The sequence below is a fragment of the Mesoplodon mirus genome (genome assembly GCF_964341445.2).
Source record: "Mesoplodon mirus genome assembly, chromosome: 14".
NCBI lineage: Eukaryota > Metazoa > Chordata > Mammalia > Artiodactyla > Ziphiidae > Mesoplodon > Mesoplodon mirus.
Genome location: NC_138990.1, coordinates 81,859,903 through 81,873,470, shown reverse-complemented (window position 1 = coordinate 81,873,470; position 13,568 = coordinate 81,859,903).

The following is a 13,568-nucleotide window of genomic DNA, read 5'->3' as shown; positions in this document are numbered from 1 at the left end:
ATACTGGTTTATTAAGAACTTTGGGTTGGAAAATGCTCAGCTCTTTGCATTTCCAGCACAGATCTGGAACACTGTTCTTCCAGGGTCCAGGCAAGTCTGTTTAGGACATGCACAAAAATGCAAAAATGAATTGCATTTGGCTATTAATAACACAGATTGGAAACAACACTAGCTTATACAAGTTATGAGTTTTTGTTTTTGTTTTTTTTTGCGGTATGCGGGCCTCTCACTGCCGTGACCTCTCCCGTTGCGGAGCACAGGCTCCGGACACGCAGGCTCAGCGGCCACGGCTCATGGGCCCAGACGCTCTGCGGCATGTGGGATCCTCCCGGACCGGGGCATGAACCCGCGTCCCCTGCATCGGCAGGCGGACTCTCAACCACTGCACCACCAGGGAAGCCCAAGTTATGATTTTTTTCTCTCATGTGTAATAGACGAAGAGACAAGCAGTCTACGCTAATACAGTGACCCCCTGGTGTCATCAGGGTCCCAGGTCTTTCCATCTTCCTGTTCCTCCATCCTTAGCATATGGCTTTCGTCTGCAGGGCTGCCTCATGGTCCAACATAGCTTCTGGATTGAGGTCTTCATCTTTTCCACACCTAGATGGGGAGTGAAGGGAAAAGGGGGAGATGCCAGCTGTGTGTCCCTCCCTCAGGGAGGTTTTCTGGAACCCCCCTTCAACCATGTCCATTTGCATATCATTGGCCACTCCCACTTGCAAGGGCATTTTTTTTTTTTTTTTTTTTTTTTCTTTTTGCGGTATGCGGGCCTCTCACTGTTGTGGCCTCTCCCGTTGCGGAGCACAGGCTCCGGATGCTCAGGCCCAGCGGCCATGGCTCACGGGCCCAGCCGCTCCGCGGCATATGGGATCCTCCCAGACTGGGGCACGAACCCGTATCCCCTGCATCGGCAGGCGGACTCTCAACCACTGCGCCACCAGGGAGGCCCGCAAGGGCATATTTTAACTTAAGATCTGCAACTGGATTCTTTTACTGAGGAGGAAGGAAGAAAGTACACTAACTGGGCAACTGTCTGTGGGCCACAGTAGGAGCTCTTGAGCAAGCCGGTGTGAGGTCTTTCCTGCGTAAGCCTGCACACTCCCAGTTCTGATCCCAAAGGCTTTAGCACCCTTTCTCCATACATTCAGAGCCTCTCAGCATCCTGTGTTTGTAGACAAGGAAATGAACTGGTTCACCTATAATATACATAGACCTCAGAGAGGTTCACCAATTTGCTATGGGACACACAGCAATCTAAAGAGGTGGAGAAATTGGCCCCAGATCCTGGAAGCTGACATGAAAGGCAAGGGTGTTAAAAGCACAATTTGAAATATTGTCACTGGTGTCACCAGTTCACCAAGGACAACAGGATGTGGATATGATTAACTCTCAGTCTCCAATTTATCCACAGCAGAGGAATTCTCACAGTAATAGTCACCTTATTCTGTGCACTTAATATAGTCCAGGTGTTATCCATCCATTATGTCTAATCCCCATATGACCCTGCACAGGAGGCACCGATATCCCAATTTCTCAGCTAGGGAAACAGGACATCAGAGGGGTTATATCACTTATTCAAGTCACACAGTTAGTAAGAGCTGGAGTAGAGATTTGGACGCATATCTCTGACAACAAATCCGTGTTCCTCTCCTCTGCTGCATGCTGGCAATTGGATGCTGGTTTAGGAAAGACATCGAGGTCCTATAGAAAGAGATTTGAGGGGCTTGTTCTCATGATGGGAAGCGGTACTTAGGATGGTGTGAAGTTTCCCTGCTTCTGCTCCATGGCAACTGTTCACTCACCATTCTGCATGCATCCCAGGCCCCCCGCTGGGTGCTCAGAGCAGCGGGCTCCCGGCCCCTTCTTTTCCTCATTGGGTCATATTGCATGCCACCCTCCTCCCCATGCGCCCCTCTGGAGAGGGGAAAGGCATCATAAAAGCAATCAGTATATTCTCATATTTTTTCTTGATGTAAAAAGATGAAGTCATGGCATATGGTCAGGTTGCCAGCACTGTTCATAATAAACCTCACATAATTAAGCACTGATTTATTCCTTTATATAAGTGAAACAAATTGCTTTAACTGCCTTTGCTCGAGACCATCCAGTCAGATGGATTATGTATAGGAAGTTGAAACTAAAAATTATGGGCGCTCATATTTCACTCTGGTGGAGGTTTATTGGAGGTACAATTAGAACCCTAACTAAATGTGTCCTGTGTTCCCTTTGATGGAGAGATCAGATATTAATCTGGGGATATGACTAATTCTCAACACAGCTGCTCTCCTTGCTCTAATATTCCCACTTTCGTTTCAAAACCTGGAAACATGTTTTAAAAATTGATCAGAGCTTATAATAGCAATAATCACCTTGAAATTGGTTGTTACTCCAGTTAATGAACTGAGTAGAAGAGTATAAGCCTCCCTCTGGGTCCCTCAGGCCTTTAACTAACAAGCTAGTTGTTAATCACTGGGTTTATTAAAAAAGAAAAATCTCTTTAGGGGATTGAACTGGGAAAAAGTAGGGGGCTGAGTGTTCTCAGTCTGAGGGTCCTTTGACAGCTCTGATCATCTCCGGCAGCTACATCCCTTTCCCACCAAGGCCAGGGCTGTGGTGACCTGTGGAGATGGCATCTCTTCCTCCAGGCCCTGGCGCCTGGCTGCCTGAAGAGTGGTCCAGAAGCTTATTAGAAATGGAGAATCTGAAGCCCCAGCACAGACCTGCAGAACCAGGGTCTGCACTTGAATAAGCTCCTCCACTGAAGGCACCTAGGTGTCTTCATTTGCTCCAAGCCTCAGCTTGTAAAACTGGGACCTCATCTCAGAGGCTTCTCTACAGGCTCTCATAAGGTCTCAGCAGACCCCCTCCTTCTGACCTCAAATGGATCCCCGTGGAACAGGGCAATGTACACCAGAGCATGGAGCATGACACCTGGTGAGGAGTAGACTCAATACATGTCTGTGTAAAAAGCTATTTCCCCAGGGCCTCCCTGGTGACCCAGTGGTTGAGAGTCCGCCTGCCGATGCAGGGAATGCGGGTTCGTGCCCCGGTCCGGGAGGATCCCACATGCCGCGGAGCGGCTGGGCCCGTGAGCCATGGCCGCTGAGCCTGCGTGTCCGGAGCCTGTGCTCGGCAACGGGAGAGGCCACAACAGTGAGAGGCCCGCGTACCGCAAAAAAAAAAAAAAAAGCTATTTCCCCAAAGTGTATCTTCTTTCAAGGAAGAATCTCTTGGAGAAAGGGGAAGGCCTGCCGGGTAAGAGTCTTGGGATGGTCAAGCAGTCTCAGGTGAGCCAGGCGGTCCCTGGGGTTCGGAAGTTGTGAGGTAAGGGACTTACATCCTTAGAACAATTTCGTACTGTCCTAATTTCATATCCTAGTGCCTGGATGTGACCCCTTGCCCTTCATCTAAACGCCACTGCCATTTCCTGCTCACGAGAGAAGCGCTCCTTTCCCACAGAGCCTGCAGACTTCCCCAGACCCCTAAGCAACACTTTCCAAGTGAGTAGAGTTCAGCCCTGGGTTCTGGTGCAGCTTTAATGAGCTGCTGTTTTATTTCCTTGCTCCGTTTCCTTTTCTAACTGTCTACGGCGAAAGATTTCCTCAAAAGCTTAATGAAACCCGAATCACAGGACGACTGTGTTTTATCGATGTGCCTGCCACTGTTCTGGAACTGTGGGGTCGCTAGGGTAGGGGAGCAGCTTCAGGGAGCCGCCCCGGGGCTGTGGGGATGACGTCATGGGTTAGAAAGACTGGGAGCAGTTGGAGGAGAGATGCTGCTAACAGTCTGGGGTTTGCAGATAAGCCAAGGGGTAAAAAGTGACATAGTCGGGGTTAAGCAGAGCATTGGAGATGAGAACTATGAGAAGCCAGCTGGGGCCCATCCCCTTCCTTGCTGAGGTCCCGGAGTCGCTTAACTGTGAATCAAGCTCGTGGGAAGATGCGGGACCGGCTGTGCACAGCGACCCTACCGGGACCTCCCCTCCCCACCACTCCAGACGGAAACCGCCCTCCACGTTCACTTCCTCTGTGGTTTTTGTAGGTGTTGGGTTCACTCAGTGGACATGCCGCCCTCCTTCCAGATTTACTGGAATATAATTTTCACTCTTGGGAAGGTAGCCCCTGAATGACCCTTTATTTCTCTCCCTAAACGGAGGGATATGGTTTACACCGCTGGTCGTGAACTGGCTCATAATGTGATTCTGTGTTTGAATCACATGAATGACTTTTCACCCATAATGCTTCTCTAAGAATTTTAAGTTACAAATAAGGAGTCTCATTTTGTACTTCTGCAGAGTAATTGCTTAGGAATTCAAACAAAACGACCTATCTGGTAATCCATGGTGTATGTCTGTGAAATTTCATTTTCTTTACTTGCACCTTGTTACTTTTCTCTTTTTTTCAGAACTGGAGATTTGCAGGCAGTTGCACAGTGGAAGGACCCAGTGTACGAGCTAGTGCAGAAGAGGATCTTAGTCTCGGGTGGAGATTTGGAGTCGGCGGTGTGGGGAGTAGGGGCACTGTGATTTATCCAAACTCACAAAATTAGTTGGCGGCAGAGCTGGAATCCTGCTTTTCCTTTCTTAAACTGGATTTTGAAAACTGCACCCTTTCTCCTTAACTTTGCAATTCCTACCCCCATCCCCGCCCTGTTGCCATTTGTCTATATATTTTTTTCCCAATTAGGAAATTTAAAAATATAAACAAAATTGACTTTATTAGTGCTTTTCTTTATGGTGTCTATGCATTTCTGTCCTATTTAGGGATGTCTATGGTGCTTCAAGGTTATTTTGAAAAATGTTTTCTTCTAGTGCATTTGTGTACCGTAGAAGGGCTTGTGAATAAATTAATAAATGCCTGTCATTGTCTCCTCTGCCTTTCTTTGTTTTCACAGCACTTATTATTCTCCACGCATTGGAATGTGTTATAAGAGGAGGGACTTTTATTGTCCTCTACAGTACTTTGTCTGTAGGAAGTATTTGATGTTGAAATAATTTATGGTTTATTTTCACATTTAAATACAGTTGGAATTTGTTGTGCTGTAAGGAGTACGGTGGATTTTTGACTGTACTTCCTCTCTCCCCCTTCCAGTAGCTGCCTTTTGTCTTCAGCCGATTTATTGATCAGTAAGTTTATTCTTTCCCCATGGATTTGAAATGACATTTTTTTTTTTTTTTTTTTTTTTGCGGTATGCGGGCCTCTCACTGTTGTGGCCTCTCCCATTGCGGAGCACAGGCTCCGGATGCGCAGGCTCAGCGGCCATGGCTCACGGGCCCAGCCGCTCTGCGGCATGTGGGATCTTCCCAGACTGGGGCACAAACCCATGTCCCCTGCATCGGCAGGCGGACTCTCAACTACTGCGCCACCAGGGAAGCCCTGAAATGACATTTTTATCCTATAATGCATATCTGAATTTATTTTAGGACCGATCTTCATAAATGTCCTGGCTTTCTTTCATATGTTTTCTTTAGATGAGATTTTTTTGGGTTCATTTTATCAAATCCCCCCACTCCCTACCCCTGTGTTTGTTTTGATTGTTGAGATTGAACCCCAGTCCTTCTACCTCAGAGTTCAGTACTCTGAGACCAAATTAGCTTGAAATAAAAAAAGAAGCCATCTGAAGAATAAATTAAATCGTTGCGGTCATCAGGATTGGAGGTCTGAATAGAGAAATAACTAATTGAGTTGCATTTATTGAAAACGTACTATCTTATTTCATTGACTGGAAGATACCATTAATTATAAGACATCATTATTTTATGTATCATTAAAAATAAAAGATTGCCAAATTAATTATGTCAATTGTAAGATGCATCTAACTTCAGAGATGTTAAAATGTTAAAAAAAATGCATCTTAGAATCAATGAAATACCACATTAGTAGAATGTTATAGAAACCATAATAGGGAAGTTTCTTAAGTAGTAATTCTCCTACTCTTTTTAAATGTTTTTCAAAAGTCTCATCTCGTTTGTCCCTTATTACTTCTCTATGGTATAGGAAGTACCAATATTTTCATTCCCATGTTACCCATAACAATAATAGTAACACGTATATAGCAGGAACTATGAATTGGATGCTGTCTTAAGTCCAAGGCTACAAAGTAAGTAGTAATGTCAGAAAGAGTCCTGTACCACAATGTTCATTGCAGCACTATTTACAATAGCCAGGACATGGAAGCAACCTAAGTGTCCATCATCGGATGAATGGAGAAAGAAGATGTGGCACATATATACAATGGAATATTACTCAGCCATAAAAAGAAACGAAATTGAGTTATTTGTAGTGAGGTGGATGGACCTAGAGTCTGTCATACAGAGTGAAGTGAGTCAGAAAGAGAAAAACAAATAATGTATGCTAACGCATATATATGGGATCAAAAAAAAAAAAGTGGTTCTGATGAACCTAGGGGCAGGACAGGGATAAAGACGCAGATGTAGAGGATGGACTTGAGGACATGGGGAGGGGGTAAGGGTAAGCTGGGACGAAGTGAGAGAGAGGCATGGACATATATACACTACCAAATGCAAAATAGATAGCTAGTGGGAAGCAGCCGCATAGCACAGGGAGATCAGCTCGGTGCTTTGTGACCACCTAGAGGGGTGGGATAAGGAGGGTGGGAGGGAGACGCAAGAAGGAGGGGATATGGGGACATATGTATACATATCGCTGATTCACTTTGTTATACAGCAGAAACTAACACAACACTGTAAAGCAATTAGAGTCCAATAAAGATGTTACAATAAATAAATAAATAGCCAAAAAACTTAAAAATTAAAAAAAGTAGTAATATCAAGATTTGAGCCTGAGAAATGTAGCTCAGATGTGTGATTCAGAGTTAATGCTCTGCATCAGACATAACCTACATATGATGAGGAACATGAGACCTAGAGACCTTCAAAGATTTGCCACGATCCCTCATGGATTCTGGTTCCTACACTAGCACATGTTACACGCCATCATTTGAAAATCATCATAGTGAACACCGCGGGATTTATGTTTCTAAACCTTTGGTTTTTAGCTCAGAGGAGCCTAACAGTCTTGGCCTGTGGGTGTGGCCAGGAAGGATGGTGAGTAGGAAAGGGAACCATCCAAGCTCGTTAGACCAGATGCATCTTCTAAGTCTCTTCTCTGTGTTCCTTTCTGACAGCAGTATGGAGCAGGAAGCTCAACACTCTGTACAAAAGAAAGGCTGGTTATTGTCTGGAATTGTGTGTCCTTTTTGTTATTTCTGCCTCGGCTGGAATAAAACATCCTGGTCAGGTATGAGTTCATCATTGGGACTTTGGGTTTCTGTCCTGAGGCTCTTACTCTGGCTGACCCCGGGCAGAGTCGCCAACAGTGGCAGCTCTCTGAACGACCTCTCCCACAGAATTATGCAGAACTGAGTTCTGTGGACCCATAGTCCTTACAGGTGAGGGATGTAGTATCTTTCCCTGGAGTTAATTATCTGCACGCCTGCATCTGAACTTGCTGTGTGGAATAGAGATTTTGTGTTTATCTGGAACTAATGGCTTCCTGAAGTATCAACTGATATAATCTTTTAAATTCATTTCCCTACATGAAGGACTCAAGGGCATGTGCATGAGTGATGTGTGAGTTTTCACTGTGGTTTTTGGGGTAAAGAACTTTCCAGATGGAGAGAGGCAGGAGCGCTTTACTTGGACTTAGGGTGTCAATCCCTGGTTGAGTAGGGATCAGGCAGTCTTCTCCTTGTTCGAGCCGCAAGAGCATATTTCCTTTGTTCTAAAATGGGTGTGGATGAACAAACTTCGCTAATGCTTTTACTGTGATAGGTGTCAGGGAGCACCAGGCTACTCTATATTCATCATCAGAAGCCAAAATAAAAGGAGTGAGAGAGGGGTTTAAGCCCCAGCTAGATCACACCTTACCGGCCCCTTCTCTGTTCCATGCATTAAACCCCCTTACGATGGCCCCAAGTGAGGGTTTCGGAGAGGGTGTCATCAACTCACTGCAATGGCTTCTGATTGGCCATCAAAGAGAAGGGAAATCTGCTGACTCTTACAAATGAGAATTTACTGTAGTCTCATGTGTTAAATCTTAACTAAGGATCCCTAAGAAGAACTGCTCCCCAACCTCATTAACTAATTAAACAATTCAGATAGAGAGTTATCCATGCTGCAAAATATTGCTAAAGTAACTGATGCTCTTCTGCTCTGGAATGATTTCTTAACAAAACCCGAGGATGCCTGGATGCTTCTTTCATTGCTCTGCCTGGGAGCCCTGTCACTGGTGCAGCGGCTGGTTCCATGCTGGTGACTTGATGTGCCCCCGAGGCTGCCCTCTGGAAGCTGACTGCCAAGCCTCTGCGGGCTTCGAGGGTTTTCCAGGCATTCTCTTTCTCAGCAGGGCTGTGATAAAGGAAAAGGAGTTGGCTTCTCTTAGCACGAGAGCTTTTGCTCTCTGCTGTGATTAAGGAAGCTATGCTTCTTGAGACAGTGATTTTGTTTTCATTGTTTCTCTCTTATTGAGGACCCCCTGTGCTGAGGTATTTTGAATTAAATAGCTGGGTCCTGAAGATGTTAATTACTGTAATTTATTGGAGAACTTCATATCAGGAGTTAGTTTCCTTTGAAATACACATTGTCTCTCTTATGTATTAAGCAATGGTGATCCTAATGCCGTCAGTTGTGATTGTGGCTATGGGGTTGGTTAGGGTCCTGAGGAACTCTCCAGAGCATGTAGGTTTTTTTTTTTTTTTTTGTGGTACGCGGGCCTCTCACTGTTGTGGCCTCTCCCGTTGTGGAGCACAGGCTCCGGACGCGCAGGCTCAGCGGCCATGGCTCACGGGCCCAGCCGCTCCGTGGCATGTGGGATCTTCCCGGACCGGGGTACGAACCCGTGTCCCCTGCATCAGCAGGAGGACTCTCAACCACTGCGCCACTAGGGAAGCCCCAGAACATGTAGTTTTTTAACTCTAATTGCAGGTTCTGTGGCTTGGCCTCTGCTATATGTTTGTAGCAGAGGCTAGCTATGAATTTGCTATTTCAACAACAGCTCAGGGAGGCAATATTAGGGGTTGGCCTTTGGGCATAGACTGTGTAAGTTAAATAAATCTCTGCTGCCAACTTACTGTCTCTATGATTTTAACCTCTCCAAGTTTTGTGTTCTCATTTGTAAAATAGGAAAATAAAAAGACAGGTCCACAATAGCTTATCTGAAACCTTTGGGGCTAGCGAGATGTATTTTAGAATTCAGATTCTTTCATATCTTAGAAAAGTACACTAGTACATATGCCGTATTTTACAGTAAACCCCCCAGCAAGGGCACAATCTGTGTGGTATCCTGTAACCTATTAATATATCTGGGGCAACAAGCGTGACTATTGATATTAAATAAAGATTAGGAATAGGCTTACAGCAGTTAAAATTCAGGTCAGATTTTATTGCCAAGTGAGTTGGTGACAAACTTATGACAAAATGAGATAGTTTTCAGGGCTTTTGGATTTTGGAACTGTAGATACGAATAGTGAATCTGTACTTACTCATAAAGTTATTTTTCTTCCATAAGGTGTGTGTTAAGTACGTATCAAAGTGGCTTCTATAACACCGGCTGCCCCATAAATGTTAGCTAGGATAGGGATTCTCATCCCCTCACAGAGCCCACATCCTTACCGTTAGCTTGTCTCTGAGTATTCTGGCTGGTCATTTTGTCCCTGAGTCAGCCTGTAAAAATGTGTCATCTCCAAGTGTATCCAGATGAGAAGACTTTTACCAGCTTTGTCTCTTAAGACGGTTCTCTTGTTCCACTAGTTCTAGAGATGAGCACTGTCCTACTGAACTTTCTGTAATGATGGAAGTGTCCTCTATCTGTGCCATCCAGTATGGTAGCCATTAGCCATGGATGACTACTGAACACTTGAAATGTGGCCAGTGTGATTGGGAAACTGAATTTTAAATTTTATTTAATTTAAAGTAATTAATTAAACTTAAAAGAGCCCGAGGGGGTAGTGCCACCACATACATATGGGTCAGTGTAATTCTACAGAGACCTGGGCATGGAGTTCAACGCTGAGGGGACGTTCTCCTCTCTAGGTGCAGAATTCTTTATTCTCAAGCTGCTGAAGCTGGTAAGAAACTACTCATTCATGTATTTATTTACCAGGTATTTTATGAGTGTCTGCTATTGATCAAACTCTTTTAGGCACTGGGGATACAGAACCAGGTTTTTGTTTGTTTGTTTGTTTTTTGGCTGCACTGCACGGTATGTGGGATCTTAGCTCCGAGACCTGGGATCAAATCCATACCCCTGCAGTGGAAGTACAGAATCTTAACCACTGGACCGCCAGGGAAGTCCCCAGAACCAGGTTTTTACACTCAAGGAGGGCACACACACTCAAAGCATACATTTGTGAGGATATGTAAGCAGACATCTCAAACATAAACACACAGTGATGAATCCGGGGATAGAGATTTTGGATTGCTGTGGGAGCACAGAAGCAGGACACACAACCAGGTGAGGGTTCAGAGAACTTTCTTGAGAAGGAACTGCCTGGTTTCTTGTATGAGTAGTAGAAGTTAGCCAAGGGCAGTGGGCTAAGGCAAAGAAGGAATTACAGGTGAGCCTGAGAAAAGACGTGGAAATGAAAACAGCGTCGGGTCATGGCCAGTTACCAGCTGTTGATGTGGCTGGAGGGGCTGAGGCTGGGGTGCAGGGGTGGATGGTGGTCAGCACCTGGTATGGTTCGGAGCTCCTGGAGACAATACTTAGAGCAAGGATTCCCTCTTTCACTGTTTCAGCCAGCATTTAATCAGGAAGACGGAATCCACTCTAGACATTTCGAGATGGAAGAAGTTTCATGTGGGGAATCGGTGGCCTCTATACTGATTGGACTCTGGGAACAAAGGTCAGGCCACTGTCAAGAAGTCAGAAGTTAGGGATTTGATGGGAGCTGCCCCTTATTATCTCGGCTGCCTGTGGCATTGAACCCACGGGCAAAATCCACATCTGTCATCCACTCTCTTCCAATTCCTATTTGCCTGCTGAAGCTGGAGAGTAATGCTTTTCTTTCTCTTTTGCCTCCAAATCTCATGTCAAGTTCTCTCAATGGCGGGGTTTAGCAAGGAAATCTGTGAACTGTAGTTCCCAAGCTTTCCACTCTAGAAGTATAGGGAAGGGCTTGGAAGAGCCAGACGGCACCGAGGAATAACAAATAGTATAAGGTACAGCTATTTTCTTAAGTGTCTCAAAGTAGTAATGTTGCCTACAGGTAAGGTGATCACAGAATTTATCCAATCCAGGTCACTTCTGAAAATAAAGGGGCTCTGGAATTTATTAATAGATATTAGATGATACACAGAAATGTAATCTGTGACTGTCCCAGGAAAATGGAAATGAATGGTCACCCTAGATTAGGGCATCATTAAGAAATGTAATATATATATATGTATATATATATAATACATATATATTATTATTATTTTGTAAGTGGAAATATAGAAGAGGCAACAAGGGAAAATGTGGATAACTGTTGAATCTGGGTGACAAGTACATGGAATTTCATTATACTATTTTGTCTGCTTTTGTGTGGGTTTGAAATTTTCATAATAAATTTAAATAAGGAAAGAAAGTACCTAAAATTGAGATTTTAATTGATTCATATATACATATTATATACATATGTGTGTGTTGTATACAACTGTTAATACAACCTTTTCAGATAATGATGATGTTTTAAAAAAATATGTATCACGTGGTCTTTAAGGACCCTTGAGAATAAAGTTTAGTCACCAGAAAGGGGAAAGGGCTTTGGGTCGGGGCTTGGGGCTGTTGAACACTACACCTGAATTCTGTTTCAAGTTGGTCAGTAGGTCTTTAGGGTGGTCTTGGTAAATTAGTCCAGAAACTATTGATAGAATGGCAATAGAATGAGCCTCTGAGATGATTTAGCATCATCTCTGGCATCTGCAAAGTGGTCAGTAAAAACTTGTTCAGTCAACGAAGTAAGAATCCTGCTGTGTTCTTCCTTTTCAGGAAGCGAGTTTAAACTCAGATGACAGCTGGCAAAGCGGGGAGAAGTCTGGAAAGATAGCTATCTAGATGTCAGGGACCATGGCTGTGTTTTGGAACATGAAGAGATTGATTGCATCATGCTCACTTGATTTTTGTAGTTTATCCAGTTAAGCTCTTAACTCTCTGCTTTTGAAAAAATAAATTTATGATGAGTGCAGTGGAGCCCTGGCTATCGTTTCTCCAGCCTGGAAGCAGATGTGCATTTGGAACATGCTGGTCTGGGGGATCCACCAACCATCCAAAGGAACTGAATGTGAAGTGAGCAGGGAATGTTGGCTCCCCCTCTCAATGACGCTTTGTGATCTAAGAGGTGTTTTTCCGTTTTCAACAATGTGCTGCAGAACGGTCTGTAACAGTCTGTTGCAATTTTCTCCCCAAATCTCTCACGTTTCTGCCAATAGTGAATTAGACTGTCATTAGTTTCACAGATGTGCTTTGATCCCTTCACGGCTTGTCTCCTGGTGGGGAGACATCTGAACCATTAATGTGGATTTTCTAAACCTGGAGAATAAAGCCCAGCACAGTGCAATGAATGTGGACGAGGAGCCTGGAGCCCTGGGCATCAGAGTCACATCCCTGTTGCTAATTAACTGTGTCATCTTGGGTAAGGCATTGAACTTCCCATTGTCTCAGTCCTCTGATCTATTAAATGAGAGCATTGGATGGATCCCTCAGTCACTTTCAGATCCTCTGAGAGCGAATGGGAAAACTCTTCAGGTTCAGAGAGATGCTCTCTTGCTGTTGGGATTTGGCTTTCTGAATTTGCATCCACAGTGCTCTCCCAGGATACCGTTGATCCTATCTAGTTACTAGCTCACTACTCTCAGTATGCTGCCTGTTAAAGGGTGCAAGAGTTGTCTGGGTTTGATGAGGTATCTTTTCTGGCATCTCTGTCATTCAAAGACTAAGTTGTTTAACAGAGGAAAACAGGGTAAAGAATCGTACATTTCAGAGCTGATAAAGCTCCTAGCAATCTCTACGGATTTCTAGTCTAACTCCCTTCATTTGCAGATTAGGAGCCCAAAGCCCAGAGAGGGTAAATCACTTTCCCAAGGCTACGTACATTGTCAGAGTTGGACCTAACTCCAGTTTGTCTGCCTCTGAGCCATAATCCCAGCTCTCAGGCTGTCAGCAGCTCAGATCCTGGTCAATGGAAAGATCCTTGGTGATTTTAATTTCACTATAGACCAGTACGAGATTTCGATAGCAATATCATGATATGTTGAGCTGGAGTGCATGTGCTTCTTCAGGCTCAGGAAAAGGTGTAGCAGTGGATTTAGAAGCTCTGGGGGAAAATTCTGGCTTCACTGTGTGCAAAGTCAAGCAACTCACTCACTCGTATGAGCCTTGGTCTCTTCATCTGTAAAATGGAGATGGTAATGATACCTTCATTGCTGACCTCTCAGGCCTCTCAGGTAGAGCTCCTGTAGATGCTGTGACAACTCTGGCAACTAAATAGAGTATATAAAAGATAATCACAGGGCTTCCCTGGTGGCGCAGTGGTTGAGAGTCTGCCTGCCAATGCAGGGGACACGGGTT